Genomic DNA, 15,433 nt, shown 5'->3' with positions numbered 1-15,433 from the left:
AAGCACCAGACAGGCAAAGGACCTAAGAACAATTTGGAAATTACTTGTGGGAATTAAGGGAGTTGCATAATCTGATTTAGTTGTTGCTTCTGTCAATAGAAAGATATGAAATGTCTTGAATTTTCATGAGAGTTTGAGAGTAAGTGGGAGGAAAAAAAAAGGAAAAATAATCAATAACCTAATCTATAATTTCATTGATGGTGAAGGTGACAGCTTGTGCAGGGCAGGGGAGGGTTTGTTGTCAGAATAATGATTTGCTCCTGAGACCCACTGCTATCTCAACCTAAGTATATAAAGCTCTCAGTCAATGCAAAGAGGCTACATGTGCCTTACCAGGGCTCAGGCTGGTCTCTAATGTCCTGAGAGGATAGATTTGCAATAAAAATATGGGAAAACATTTACAGACATTAAGTTTACAAGATGACTCTGATCCTGTGGATTAGTGTCGAGTCTGCAAGTGTGCTGAAGCCTGCCAGGAAGAATAAAGCACTGTACTGTCCTTACACTAAGAGCAATTTAATTTGTATGTCCAGATGTTCATTTGAAGATTTTTATCCATTTTGAAGTGTTGTATCTCCACTGCCTCGGAATAAAAACACAATTATGTGCAAGCCATTTACAAGATTCCTGTGGCAAATATTCCTAACCCTGCTGGGTTATTTTAGGGCAATGAAGCCATAGTTAATACAAGGCAGGAGGAATGTTTGACAAAACTATTGAAATAAATAAAAGGACTCGCTCAAAATGCATGTCAAACCATGTGAAAATGCGAAGGTTACTGAAGCCCAAGAGATCCCTCCATTTCTTGCCAGGCCCCAACTGTTGGGAAATGTTTCTAGCAGCAAACTGTCCCACTTTGCATTTCTAAGAGGCTGAATCCCAAGAATAATAATGCACAGAAGATTGCAGCCCTTGGCTTTCCAGCCAGACAGTAATTCAATGAACAATGTGGCCGGCCCATCAAAACATCCCTGCCAAGTTACACAAGTACCACTTGTAGGAAAAGCTTTCTACTAGAAAAAGAGACAGCAGAGGAGAATGTGCTGGCAGAGAGGGAGCTGATGGGAAGGGCTCTCTCCTAATCGGGTGTTAATCACAGCACCTCTCCCGCGGTGGCTGTGCTGCTGCTCCGAGGGGATGTGGAGCAGCGAGTGGTACCTGCTGCCACTGCCCGGGATGGAGGGACCCCCTCCTGCAGCCAGGCCATGCCCCACCACAAACCCCCCCGAGAGGACACGGCCCTCCCCCACCATCCCCACATGGGACGGTGGCCGGGTCCAAGGGGTTCCTCTGGGAGATCACTTTGTCTGAGCCAGGAGAGGCTCTAAGGCAGTCAAGCTTGGTCCTACATCACAGAGTGAAAACCACCCCAAACAGGCTGCAAATTATAGTCTTTTGCTGAAAGTAGAAGGGCTTTGAATAGGCAGGGCACTGATCCAAAGGGTGATAAGAAGGCTCTCGGGGCACATTTTGAAAGGAAACAAAGATATGTGTTTTCTATTTTAAGAGTCACCCGCCCCACCAAGTCAAGTCACTAAATGGTTTGGGCTGGGTTTTTTGAAGGCCTTCACCCACCTTTCCTAGATTCTTTCCTCATTTTTGGCTACACAAATGCAGCTCTTTGCAGAGCAAAATGCCTTTGTAATTCTGTAACATTGCCTCCCACTGTTCCAGAGCTCAGTTCCTAAATCACACCAGCAAGGGCTCCCCGCTGGGATCCAGAGTGCTGGGATCCAGAGCGCTGGGATGAGGATGGCTGCTATGCACCTCCTCCAAGGAGGAGATCCAGAACATCCACCCCATGCCAGGGGCTTACCAAGGCACGTGCCCAGAGGCTGGGACAAGGCCATCAGGCTGTGCCCATGGAGCTTCCCACTCTGATCCCAGCTCTGTGCTTGGTCCCGGGTCAGAGGGGGGAGCACAAACACAGCTGGGATCACCTGGAAGCTGCAGTTCTGGGAGGAGATGAGGCACTCACACACCACCTCGGGCTTGTAACACAGACCCACTGCCCGCAGTGGTCCCTTACAGCCTGTGGTGGGTTAGTGCCCACCCGTGGCTGCCCCATCCTGGCCAGGCTCCAGCTGCTGTATGAACTGGAAGATAAGCAAAATGTTTTGCAACCACTGATACCACCGTTCCCACAGCAAAGGACTGTAAAGCAGTTTGCTTTCCCCTAGGAAGGACAACAGGGCCTCAGCTGATACTCATCTGGGTGTTGAAAATAAACCCAGAAACCCACAGCTAAAGGCACACGGGCTTGAGGCTGGGTCTGAGCTGGATCTCTGAAGCCTGTTCACCATCTGCTTCAGGATCACACCATTAGTTTCACTACAAAGCTCCAAGGGTGTATATTAATCACCTTTGTCTCTGGTGCCCTTTGGCTAATGACACTTCATGCAATCAGGGCCTCAGGTTGTCCTCACCTCTGAGAAAGGTGCTTATCTTGAAAGATGGCTTGAAAATGTACCAGAAACACCAATTTCTAAACCATGTGGTCACCAGGAGAAAGACAAAGCAAAAAGAAAGGAGTTGGAATTTGGGAGAGACCGAACATAGCGAAATGCAATAAATATATTGCATTTACTTGCTGTTCCACTTGATTTTTAGCTCACTTTGGCTGAGATGAAAAGAAAATGGCCTTGAGCTGGCTCTGCTGTGCTGGGCTAAATTACTGCACCAGAGCCACTGGAGAGCAGGACAGTCCTCAGCCCCTCTGCTCTTCCCCTCTGGAAATTCTGCTGAGCATGCAAAGGGGGTAGAAGCAAGGGAATTATTTGACCTTGCATTCAGAACCAAACACCCTCAGTGCAGCAGACATAACATTAATGTCACCTTGCTACCAAGCAGTCAGTATTCTGAAGATTTGTAAATTAGAATCTCAACAAAAGGGAAATCGACACTTAGATGTCAAATAAGAGGGTTTTTTTCAGGGCAACTATTCTTTTGACATGATAAGGCCAATTCCCAAACAAAGGTGTTTGAAAAGAGTTTCCAGGAAATTCTCTTTCAGGAGCATCAGCTCCAAGCAGCAATGCCTCGGTTTCAGGATCAAATCTACTTGGATCAAAACAATAAATTAACTCTTGTGTTATGTCCAGCATCTGAAACACAAAATAAATCCCCAAATTAGCACAACCTCCTTTAAAAAAAAAAAAAACAACAAAAAAAAACAACAACAAAAACCAAAAAAAGACATAATTGTGCCAACACAGAAACAAAAATAGCTTGGGAAACTGTCAAAGGAGCCATCTGGAGACTCCCACCACAGCAGCAGAAGAATGCAGAAGGCGCTAAAAGGTGCACAACAACCTCCATCACTAATGCCCTTCTCCAAAGCACTCAAATACAGTGGGGTGAGAACAAACATCAGCACGTTTCTCACATGGCAAAGCAGAATCTCTGCAAGTCACACAACATCCACCTGAACCCATCTGCACCAGCGAGCCAGGGCACGTTGGTCAGCAGGAACAGGTACCACCAGCTGTGCTTCTGCCTCCCCACAGAGCTGGATGCTCCTTCCACCGATGAGCATCAAACCACCCCAATGCACCACAGCTCCCTCTTCCCCCAGCAATGGGCTCTAAGACATTAAAATTAAACTCAACAGCTGCACTTTACAGCTGTTCCTTTCTGAAATACAGAGGTCTTTTTTTTCCTCCCTCTTTAAAAGTGAGACTGTCGGATTTTCTTAATAAATATTCAGCATCCTCACCAGAATAAAACGGGAGTGAAAGCAAGAGCGCTTGCTTTTGGATCTGCTCCGTGCCTCTATTTTTCTATGTAACCTGCTCTAAAAGTATAATGATCAGTATTAAATCCAAGCTTGATGGCAAAGTACTAAAGCCCAGGACAACAGTTTCATTTCTGTGAGGATGAAGCATGAAAATTCAGTGACAAATCCATTTTTCTTATGCAGAGTTGTGGCTTCAGAGCATTTGTAAAGACAGAAGAGGCCAGCACTGGGAGGATAATAAAACTATTGGCTACACTTCTCAATCTCTTATAGGTAGCAGTTCATCCTCTTTCAAGGAAACAAAATCAAAAGATCCCCCAAAAGAGAAAAAACGGATGTAAATTTTCTGTAGAAACACACACAAAGTAACCAAGTAATCCACCACAGTCTGCAATCATGTAAACATTAAATCACTACAGAAAGTGCCCTCTTGCATGGGAGTTTGGTGGATTCTCATCAAGCAGTGCCAGGAAAAATGGCTCAATTTATGGGTGATGTTATGGGAAAACAGGAGACACCTCAGTCCAGAGACCACGACAAGGTTCCTCCAAGAAATAATAAAATTTCCTTGTTGATATATAACAAGTATTACAGTTTCCTCCCTTCTTCTGCTTCCCCACAGTGACGTGGAACTGAAGATGCTCAATGTTCCCTCTTGAATACTGCACTGGGCTGTGCACCTCTGGTGAACTTGCAGTGTGTCAAAAGTACAAGTGAGTCTTCACAGCACATCAGCTCAATGGACCAAATAATTCAATGGCTCTTCTGCTCCTCTACAGAGGGTTTAACAAACCCAGAAAACACACCATGGGAAAGCAAATCCCCACATTTTCAAACACTCCCTGTCAAAAAAACACATCCATTCTGTGAGTCCCCAGCTGACCCTCCCAAGCAATGCAGGTGCTTCTGACTCCTCTCTGTTGCACAAAATCATTTTAGGGAGCACAGTTTCTGAGCTGGGCAACCAAGGGCCTTGTATTGCACCTCGGGCCACCACAAGTGTCACTTGGGCAGCCCTGCCCACGGTCCAAAGAGCATAACCCTCTCCTTGAGTCACAGGTGTGAGACATCAGGGCTATGCATCTCTTGGGTCACACGTGCAGTGCAAAAGGATGCTCAGCAAGGCTTTACAGAGGCACAAAGGATAGTCTAGGACAGACTTAGCAGGTTAGAAAGTAATTTTTCAGCTCTCTTACAGCCTTACTGTAAGGTCTTATGGAAGTTGCCTCCTTCTCATTTCTGCAAGGGGGAAAACTGTACCACTTTGGCCACCTTGGACTACAAGAGGCTCTAAGTGTGGAGGGAAGGGACCATCCCTAATGGGAAGTTTATCGACAGTGCAACAACACAAACAACCCAGCGTGTGCCAGGTCTGCACTTGAGTGGAGCCTGGGTCCTCATTAGTGGACACATCTGAGAGCTCTGGCCTAACATCTTCCACCAAATCAAGCAGCAAATCAACAGCAATTAGAGCCATGCTACGGAGACAGGGGTTTAACGTGCTTTTCATTACCGTTTATAGCTGTCTACAGACTGCAAAGCTGCACAGATCCCACTGTCTGAAAGAACAAAAGCCATCCATCCTGTTAGAAATTTCTGATTATTCATTAATGGATAATAACAAAAACATTTAGTGTGAGGAGGAGGAGGGAGTACCCCTAAATCCTACACAGCCTGAGCCCCACTGGCATTAATGGAAAACCACTGAATATCATTCAAGGTCAGGAGCTATCTGGAAAAAAATAACCCCAAGAGAGTCTGGAGAGCATTTTTTCCCCCTTCTCTTTTCAAGACTTGTGTTGTGCACAGAAAAGCAACCTTTGTGCAAACCACAATGAACGTTTGTCCAGCCTGAAACACATCCCACATCCAGGAGCAGCAGCACATACGCTGCAAGTCTGGCATCAGAAGTGAAGCAGAAAGCTGGGGGCAGGAGCCAGCACAAATGCACATCACTCCTTCCTCACAGACCAAGAAGAGGTTAGGTCTGTTCCTTCACCTATTCTGAAACACTCTGCTATTCTCTACTTCAGACATCCAAACATGCAGCTTAACATTTAGAGGAAGATCCTATTACAGGATAAGAAGGAAGGAAGATTGTCTACATATGAATTTACTCTGAAGAGCTGTTTATAAATAATTCCATATGTGGATACTGCTCATTGCAGAGTAAAACCAGCCCATTCTGGTTTAGTTAAACCCATCTTGGAGTTGCAAGACCCAAATCTCTTTTTTGCATTCATTTTATACTGACATCACTTCGACGACTGCAGAGTGACTCCTTAAACCAACCCCAGCTGCACTGGCCTGTCTCTGGGTATGCCAGAGCAGGCCCCAGTGCAGGTTGGCCTCCCCAGCACAAGCTGCTCCACTTAAATCACTTCTGCTTTTAGCCTGATAGAAATAATCCCCCAGCAGAGCTGACTTCACCCCTCGGTCACCCCAGCATGAGGCTGTGCTGATTCCAGCAGAGTCACTCCACATTTAACATCACAGCACTGTGAGGGATCCTGCCTGGGAGGGGGGAGCAGCCACGTCAGTCCCATCCATGGGAGAGCCAGGGGAGCCCCCGGAGCTCCGGGACAGCCCAGCCGAGGGGACAGCGGCCGCTCCTGCCACCCAGGTGTACTTCTGCAGCTCCCTTAATCCCTGCTGCAGTGAGATCACAGCTAAGACTGGTGAAACGAGGACATCTTAAAGACATATAAGGCACCTCTGCAGCCTGTCTTAGGATCTTAATCAGCACATTGAGATCAGGAGACTCTATTTAAGAGTTCCTGCCTTACATTGAAACATCTGCTCCGCCCTGGAGGGGCAGCAAAGGCACCCCAATCCCTCCTGGTAGAAAGTTCTATTTACTTCATGAATTTTTGAAGCTGCCTCATGAATTAATGCACTAAAATAACTTTCATAGAGTCCTCATTTACAAATGCTCCCTGGAAATATTGGTAGCATTTAAAATATACACCTAAAAATAAAGGAAGTGAACATTTAAAACTCTCATTTGGCAACAGCCTGGAGGAGGAAGCCCACGTTCACAGTGGGGCTCAGCACAGTAAGAAATAGTGTGAGGGGCTGAACAGGGACCCCAAATGAGATGCTCACAGAGGGGGAGATCATGGGAAATGAACTCCACAGACCTCAGCTCTCCCTCAGGTGGTACTGCCCAAAAGGACAAGTACCATCCTCATCTCATCCCTGTGGATCCTCACCTCCCTCTGGTAAGGGTCTGGAGATGTGCTGGCAAGTGCTGCACCTTAGACCCAGGACCACTAATAGAAACTTTTCTTCTGGCCAGTGGTAGCACTTGTCTGATAAGAAAAACCCTTTCTTGGTCACCCAACCTTCTGTGAGACACTTGGAAACCACCAGAAGGTCATCTCAGTCCCTCCTGCCTCAGGAGCAGACAAAGCACAAGACCACCAAGCTCTCCACATGTCTGGTCTTTCAGACAAGATCTCAGTACAAGGTTCAGCCAGGTCTGCACAGGTTGAAACATTTGACCAGCTTCCTAAAAGCACCTCTTGCTCAAGGCAAAGCAAAGTTCGTGTGCATTGGTCCTTCCTGGCTGGCTCACCCCACAACCAGCTCCTATTGCTGAGGTGAAGCCCTGGGTGCTTCAGTGTGTAAGGCACTCTGAGATCCCTGGGGATGAAAGGAGCTATATAAATGTAAATCATTCTCATTAATGTAAATTGTGGGACAATGAGATGTTTACAGTGAACAGTCCTAGGGCTGAGCTTCAGAGTGGGTATGTTTCTGTATAATTTCACCGGTGAAGAACACAGCCCTCAGTGCCTGGTAGCAGGACAGCAGAAAAACCTCCATGGAGGATCCGGTTGGGAACTGTCACACACAGTGACCAGGTCAGGCTCCGAGGGCAGCACTGTGGCTACAGAACATTCATCTCCTCCCTTGTGTGCTCCTGAAAGACTTTTCAAAACCTGAAGTCCTCACCTTGCACAATTGTCCACAGCTGATTTGGAGTTTCTCTGTAACTGCAGGAGGTCAATTAGCACTTTTTAAGACCAATTCTAAAAACCAGGTGACTCCACTTCAAACAACTTGGTTGCTAAAGAAGGGAGAACTCACAGAGACTGAAATGTGCAGCTACAACTATGATGCTCACCCTGACTCAGACCCTAGCCAGTATCCACAATATCTTCTAGGAATTATTCTACTGCTTTGGGGTAAACTTTGAACCAGGCCCTTCTATGCATCCATCTCCCAGCCTCTTCATGTTAAGGGACAACTCCCATGCTGTGCTCATCCCAAGAGAACACAGTCTTTCCTCCTAGAAAGCCATTGGTACCCATGGACCAAACCAGAGCATCAACAATTAGAAGAGCCAACTTAAGGCACAGCTTATTGTCTTCACTGGACACAGGGAATGTGACCTGAAGGTCCAACTGAACCTTTGCTCAGGTCAAAAAGGGTGAAAATCTGCAAGCCATGATGAAACTGGAGGAGCAGGGCTGTCCTTTGGTCCTGCAGACTGGAGGATGCAAGTCTGCACTTAAAGGGAGGGAACTATTCCCCAGCAGATGTGGCCGGCTGCCTGCACAAATCCTAGGGCACAACCTGAACTTGTGCAGAGTTTAGAACCAGACTCTGGCTGCCAGGTCATGTGTAGAGCTGTATTTACCTCGGTGTGTGCTAATGCCAGGCCAGGTTCAGTGCCAGAGCTGTCCTGGGATGAGCTCTGAGGACAGCTCTGGGTCTGTGCTAACCCTGGCAGTGTGCAGGAGCAGAGACACACACACACATGCACAGAGGTGCACACAGAACACGCACACAAAGCACCTGCATGGACTGAACAACAGCTCCAGCTTAATCCCAAACTGAGAAGCAAGTGCAAATCATCAAATTTAAATTTCAGCCTCTTTCTTTTCTGTGCTTTTGTTTCAGTATTTAGAGCTCCAACTAACAAAGCAACAGACACAATGCCACCTCCTCGTGAAACACATACTCAGCTCCCTCCATCTGCTCCTTCCCCAAGCCCCCTTGTATTCTGCAAAGCAGATTGTGCTGTGAAATATTAATACTTGGTTGGTTATTCCCAACCCTGAATCTCAAGGCTTGTTCCCAGCTTCTCTCCCCCTTGCATCTTTTCCAGGGATCATGGCACTCAGTGGGTTATGTTACTGCACACTGTACCACGTCTGAGGGGAGCTTTCATAAAAGGGTGGAAGCGGTCCAGAAGCAGCTTCTAGGGAGCCTTCCATCTGCAGCAGCATTTTATTTAGACAGCAGAGGGGAAATTAGATCCCTATGTTGCTGATTGGCTTTGGGAGTTGAATCTTCATTTCTGTAGGAGGAGTTTATTTACACCACTGTAACGAACCCAGTGCCAAAGGTCCCACCGGGACGATCGGCGCTCGGGGGAACGTGGGGAACAATGACTGTTCAGTTCGAGGGCAGCGTGGAGCTGCCTTTAATTCCCACCCTGCTTTCGCTCTAAATTTCTTTGAATTTGACTTTGTTCTATTTAATCTGGATTTCTGCTCCATCTGGCTTCTGAGTAACGATGCCAATTTATTCCATGTGCTTGCTGAAGAAGCTTTTCCTCAGCAGGGGGGAGCAGTTAGGACAGAGCTTCAACAAGTCTGTTTCAGTCCAGCTCTGAACCTCCCTTCTCCAAATGTTCTAAAAAACACATCTGCAAGCAGGAATTTCTGTAATTGCAGTTAATTCAGGTATCAGAACAGTGAACAGAGAAGGTATCCCACTGGAAATACCCTGAACCAGGTCTGACCCGCTGCAAATCAGCTTTGGCATCAGTGGTTGCTAGACTGAGGTGCAAGGCTGATACACAGCCTGGCAGTGGGGACAGCTTGCTCTTCTCCAAGACTCTTGACTCAAGGGCAAAAGGACATTTCTTCTTCTGAGCCCCTACCTGGAGCAGATAGATGGCTATCCAAGCCCCAACCCACTATATTTTTTAAGACCAGATCTACACAGAGCTGAAAAGATGACTTCTCAGTGACATTTTCATGTTTCTTTGGATCAGGTGCTAAATTAGCAACAGGCTTGCTCTTCTTCCAGGAAAAGAACATTTTGGCTACCAAGCCCTTAATCAAACTTCACATCAGTTATGCTTCATCTGTCTCCTGCTCAGTTGGGTAAGACAGGTGGCATCTAAAAGGCAACCCCCACATGAAAATAAACTTTTCCCTTCTTAGACTGTTGAGCAAAGGAGCAGCAAACAACAAGTATGACGGGCACAGCTACAGAGAGCCCCCCATTCCCATGCTCCCTGGAGACAAGGAGCCCAGAGGCAGAGCTGGAGAGGCTGCCTGGAGAGATGACAGGTCCGTGCCACACAGCAAGGCATCCTGCAGCCTGGGCAGGCTCCCAGATTAAACACGTGCTCTGAAACCAGAGGTGAGAGCACAGCTCAGCCTGGGACCTGCACAGCAGCGGGGGTCACAGTGGCACCCCGTGGAGCCAGCACCCACATCCCCGGCAGGATGATGCCCATGGGAGCTCCTCTGCCATCACTCCTATTGACCAACCTAAGCACAGGCACGTGGCAAACCCACTTCTGGACTGCAGCAGAGTCTCAGTTATGGATGTTTATGTTTTTGCAGCACCGTAAGTCACCTTGGATGTCTGGCATTGAGCAAGATAATTTAGCAGGGTTTTCAAACGGCTCAGATTCTTCACCACTGAGGTGTAATGGCCTGAGACCCTCACAGCTATATTTTTTCCTATTCACTTAAGGTCAGAGAGGGCTTAACCTTATTATTTCAGAAGGCTCAAAGCTTTGACAATTATAAACAGGAGAGTAAAAACAAGAGCTAAATTTGTGTAATACATTACTTATCATTTCCCAGCCTCTGAATCCAAGCCAGAAAGGTGAGGATGGCTCTGACAACTACTTTCTTATTTAGGGTCTGGCTTGAATGAGACCTACAGAGCTAACAGTAGGAACAGTTAATACCAAAGTCTGCTTCATGATGTGGATCAAGCAGGTTTGCTCCTACCACACTTCCAGATTTCACAAACACTCTTCCCAAGCAAGACAAACTCGACATAATATGGGGACAAGTGTGCAAATATGTCAATAATAGAGGAGCAAACACAAGATTAGATACTGCTGGTACATTCTCAGTGACCCTGTCCCAAGGGTCCTGCACCTCCTGCCAACAAGTCTTTACTGCTTTTGCTGCTGGACTCCCCTTGCTGGTCACCACAGACCACACATTCCACAACAGACACTTTCCACTGCAGCCTCTCCAGGTATTTCCTTGCACAGAGAATTCTTAGTCACTGGCAAAACTTGTACTGAAATTAAAACTCTGAATAGGCAGTTGCATGCCCCTCCTGAGCCTCCTTGTGCTTGTGACCAGCCAGCATCCCTCTCCAGGAAAAGGGGTCCTGCACAGCCCCTCACTTGCAGAGGTAGAAACAGTGCAGAATTCCTCTATCTAAAACAATCAGTGATAAATGCATTTAGACTGGACCATGCCCAGCTTGTATGAAGGTAAACACGAAGAAAATTGCTCTGTTTGATCTACATGATGAGGATTTGTAAGTCAGGCAATGATGATTCCAAACCTCGAGCTGCAGGGAGGCACCACTCAGGCAAAGCAGCCCTCGGCTGCATCACCACTCCTGGCACAACTTCATGAGCTTCCTTGGCACTAAAGAGAGAAGCAGAACAAATCCCTTCTTAAATGCAATCCTGCAACCCATTTCAATACATAGTGCTGGAAGATGAAGCTTCCGCCGAGCCAGTCAGGGCTGAAATATTGTTTATTGTACCTGAAAATTAATTTCATACCTTTTGGGGCATCACCAGATTGTTCAATCACTGACTGTGCACACAAGCCCACAAGTTTAGTGGCCAATTTTCTTCAGGCGTGCACTAAAGTGCACCCACGTAGTTAAGATCAAATTCAACCCATGGTGTTCAAACATTATGGTACATAACTCAACAGAAATGTCAGACCTGCGACCATTAAAGCATAATATTTACTGTGCACCACCACAGATTTACACAGCGCAACACTGCAACCCTTTGTAGACACACAACAGGCCAGAAAGCAAGAAGAATTAATTTTTCATACATTAGATGAGAAGCTGGTGTGGAAGAGATACCAGAGTGTACATCTGCTGTTCACCAAATCCAGCAGCATCTGAATTCGGACGTAGTATTCGAGGACATCCTGACCAGATGGCTCCAGATGACCCAGGAATGCTGTACACCAGAGCCATCATACACACTTGGCCAAAGTCTCCCATAATTATTTGTCAGGAACAGACTTGGACTGTCTCCAGTGGTTATAGTGGCAGGTAACCAGGAGGTCACAGTGACTCTGCTGGGGTGCAAAGGAAGAGAGGAGGTTTGACACCCATAAATCTGTGGCAAACTTACTGACTCCCCACTGTTTCTTATGGGCAAATGTTTAAAAGCAGGTGCAAAACTGAGTTTTAAAAATAAATATCAACTATCAAAGGTCACAGACCACAAATTTACCCTGTTTCTTTTAAGGTAAGTATAAACACTAAGAGTATTTATTCAGGCTTGCTTGCTCACGTCCATCATGAGAAACATTAGGATGTGAGAAATACCAGTGCTGAGGAAAGATGTATCCATGTTTTCTGGGACAACACACCTGCTCCTTTTCTGCCAAGAACTTCTACAAATCCAGTGAGTCAAGGCACTGACACCCTTAGGAGAAAGCCATCACCCCCAGACACAACCATGCCTCAATGCTACTCCTCAAATCACCCCAGCACTGCCAAGAGGAGCCTAAACTTCCACAGGGTGAGGACTTCTAATCCAACAGTCTACCAGGAATGAAGGCACTCTGTGGCCTCTGTACAAGCCTTTGGTGGCAATGGCTTTGGGTCACTGCCACCCACAACAGTGAGAGCACACATAAATAACACCTGCACAAATGTGTATTTATACAGAGCAAAGTAATAGCTCCATCAGACCCTTACATTCTATCAGCCAAATAATATGAGTTTTCAAAAACATTTACTACTTTAACAGGCATTTTAACAGCTCCCATAACTCAGGTGCATCTTTGCTGTAAATCACTCGACAGTTGAATACTCCACTCTGAGATTTAACCCCCTTCAGCATTTTAGAAAGGAAGAAACAACCTTCCTAAGGTTGTTTAGGAAGGCAAATAACTTTGCCAGGAGCCTGCACTGGGAGAAAAATCAGCAAGGCAGAGGCCAGTTAAACTCAACATGTGACCTTGGTTGAGCACAGAGCCCAGTCTGGACAGGAGCTGGTCCTATATCACAGAGGACAGTCCTGCCATAAACCCCAGCTGAGCACCCAGCAACATCCAGCCCTGCAGGAATAACTGAAAGCAGCAGAGAAAACACAGCTCATGTTTTTCTGCGAGGCTGCCCCCACTGCAGCCCCTGTACCCTTCAGTGCTGATAACTGGGGTCTTTCTACCTCTGGACTTGCACTGAACAAAAGGAGCTGGCAAGTCATACGGACCTGAGCCCATCCCACGCCGTAACCCAGGACAGCACATTCTGACCGAGCAGCTCTACAATCAGGATCAGGGCATTTAACGTCAATTTGGCACTTGCTGAGGGAGCAGGAACCCACACACCCTCCATAGCAAAGGGAAATCATCATCTCCCAGCTCGGCAAAGACACAGACCAGCAGAGGGGAGACAAAGGAAGCTGAAGATGGGAGAACACAGACCCAGTGGTGAACAGGGGTGTCCATACAGATTGGAAAAGGCAGGCATGAAGCACTACATTTGGAGCATGCAAGCCTCCACTTCCCCTCACCTCCCTCAGAAGTGGGGGGTTAGACCCTGACAGTCCCCATCCTGTCTCCTGCCCCTGGAAGGAAGGCCCCGTTCTTGCATTTTCTCACGTATTTCGAAGCACACAGGCAGAGGTAGGAGAGGCAGTTCAGTGTAGATGCAGGTGGACAGGAGGCCCGCAACAAACCAGTGTTTAAGAAACACTGTCTCAAATCAGAAATTTCACTCTATTTCACTCTGGCTTTATGATCTACTCTGATGAGCTCTTTAAAAAAAAAAATACACACACACTCTTGCTATATACATATATCTCCATCCAGATGAATGCTTTTGTTCACTTAGCAGAAGTTTTTCTTGGCTGTAAAAGATGGCAGGCTGGGGAGACTAAATGAGAGTGGGGAAGAGCCGAGGCAGCTGGATCCCAGTCATGTGGAGCCTGGACAGGCTCCGTCAAAAACAAGGACCAAGCCAGAGACAACCCAGCACGACTGACTTCATGCAGAGCCCTACAGGGACAACCACAACGACATAGTGAGTGTACCACATTGGCCAAATTTCCCTAAATAAATGCTTGATGAAGTTCCTGCAGGCTTTGAGTAAAGATTTATTCTTTCCCCGCCAAAGGATGTAATGCCTGAGAGACAGAGATCTCAGCTGGCTCATTCGTTCATAGATTGTACCCACAAAAATTTCCCCTGCTCTTCATAACCACACAGAGTTGAATTCCCTGGGCTGGGACTTCTTGCTGAGTCTGCTCCACGACCCTGGATGGCAGAGCAGGCACGAGCCTGGCAATGAGGTGGGGATGAACACGCTGTGCCTGGCACTGCACCTGAGACACACTGGGACTGTCCAACCTGCCACCCTCCATGTCATCTTCTGTGATGGTTTTAGTTCACCACATGCCAAAATCATACAGCCAGCTCCATGCTTGCTTAATAATAAACACCTCTAAAGCTGCTGACAAATTCTCCTTGCAAACCTTTCCTCTAGGCAACTTCTGCCCCCAATTCTCCCCGCATATCTGAATATAACGTGGGCGGGGCAGTGGCTCACCTTTCAGGCTGGAGAGAATCCCTCAGCTTGACCCCAAACCCCCCAAAATGACTGATTTACCTCCAGTAAGTCAGATCATCACATCCCGGTGAACCATGAAGGAAAACAACAGAAAAACAAGCAAGAGAATCTGCTGGGAGATAACAAGACCCTGCAAAAAATCTTCCCCAGTAGGCTTTTTCAAGGAAAGGAAGGAGGTGAAATGCTGAAGGGTGGAAGAAGGTAAATTATCAGAGTTGAGACATTTCAAATGACTGCTCCCTGCTGCGTTCAGCAGCTTTTCTTGATGGAGTCACTAATCACTGTAGTTTACCGAATGACCTTGTTGTGGCCATCTCATCTTCAGGGGACCACAAGCTGCAACAATCCCTGGTGCAGGGAAATGATGCCTTTTGGGCTGTGCTAACTCACAGCCATCGAGTGCTGACTGCAGCCTGTCACGACAGGGCAGAGGAACAGCCCACTTCACTGTAAAATGCCTCCACAGGGGCATTCATCATGTCCAACACACAGCCAGCTTTGTACTCCAGGCAGAGATGGAGAGATTGGGGCAGAAATTCTCCTGTACATACATTTAAAATACCGTCTGCCACAAGCTGGAAAAATGCTATAGAAAAATTAAATATTTACTTCTTCTGTTTGTTAGTATCTTTCATTAGTTACTCAGTTGTAACAGTCATTAAAATGCTGAAAGGGAACGTCATGTAAATTCATCACTAGCCTGGGAATACTCCTGCATTTGTGAGCAGGCTGCACGCTGCAGCAGAGCTCGGAGACTCCATTTCCCTACAGGAAAGGCCAAACGTCTGGTTCACTCACAATTTACAAATGATTATTTTTCTAATTAATCATTCATCAAAAAACACAAATAGCAACAGGGCATGAAAGGCA

The 15,433-nt window shown here is 46.8% G+C and overlaps 1 protein-coding gene and 1 long non-coding RNA gene across 3 annotated transcripts in view; both read right to left on the bottom strand.

Moving 5' to 3' along the window:
- LOC120322935 (autism susceptibility gene 2 protein-like) overlaps nucleotides 1–15,433 on the bottom strand; it is a 209,570-nt gene that overhangs the window by 138,057 nt on the left and 56,080 nt on the right. The window lies entirely within an intron of this gene.
- LOC114003230 overlaps nucleotides 1–15,433 on the bottom strand; it is a 38,966-nt gene that overhangs the window by 12,246 nt on the left and 11,287 nt on the right. Inside the window, exon 2 of the long non-coding RNA XR_003546155.2 lies at nucleotides 11,297–11,382. This is a non-coding gene — a long non-coding RNA (uncharacterized LOC114003230). The remainder of the gene's footprint in view (nucleotides 1–11,296; nucleotides 11,383–15,433) is intronic.

The sequence above is a fragment of the Pipra filicauda genome, unplaced genomic scaffold (assembly GCF_003945595.2).
Source record: "Pipra filicauda isolate LSUMZ 115617 unplaced genomic scaffold, ASM394559v2 scaffold16_size7369187_pilon, whole genome shotgun sequence".
Classification (NCBI taxonomy): Eukaryota; Metazoa; Chordata; class Aves; order Passeriformes; family Pipridae; genus Pipra; species Pipra filicauda.
This window is presented reverse-complemented; position numbering and strand designations above follow the sequence as displayed.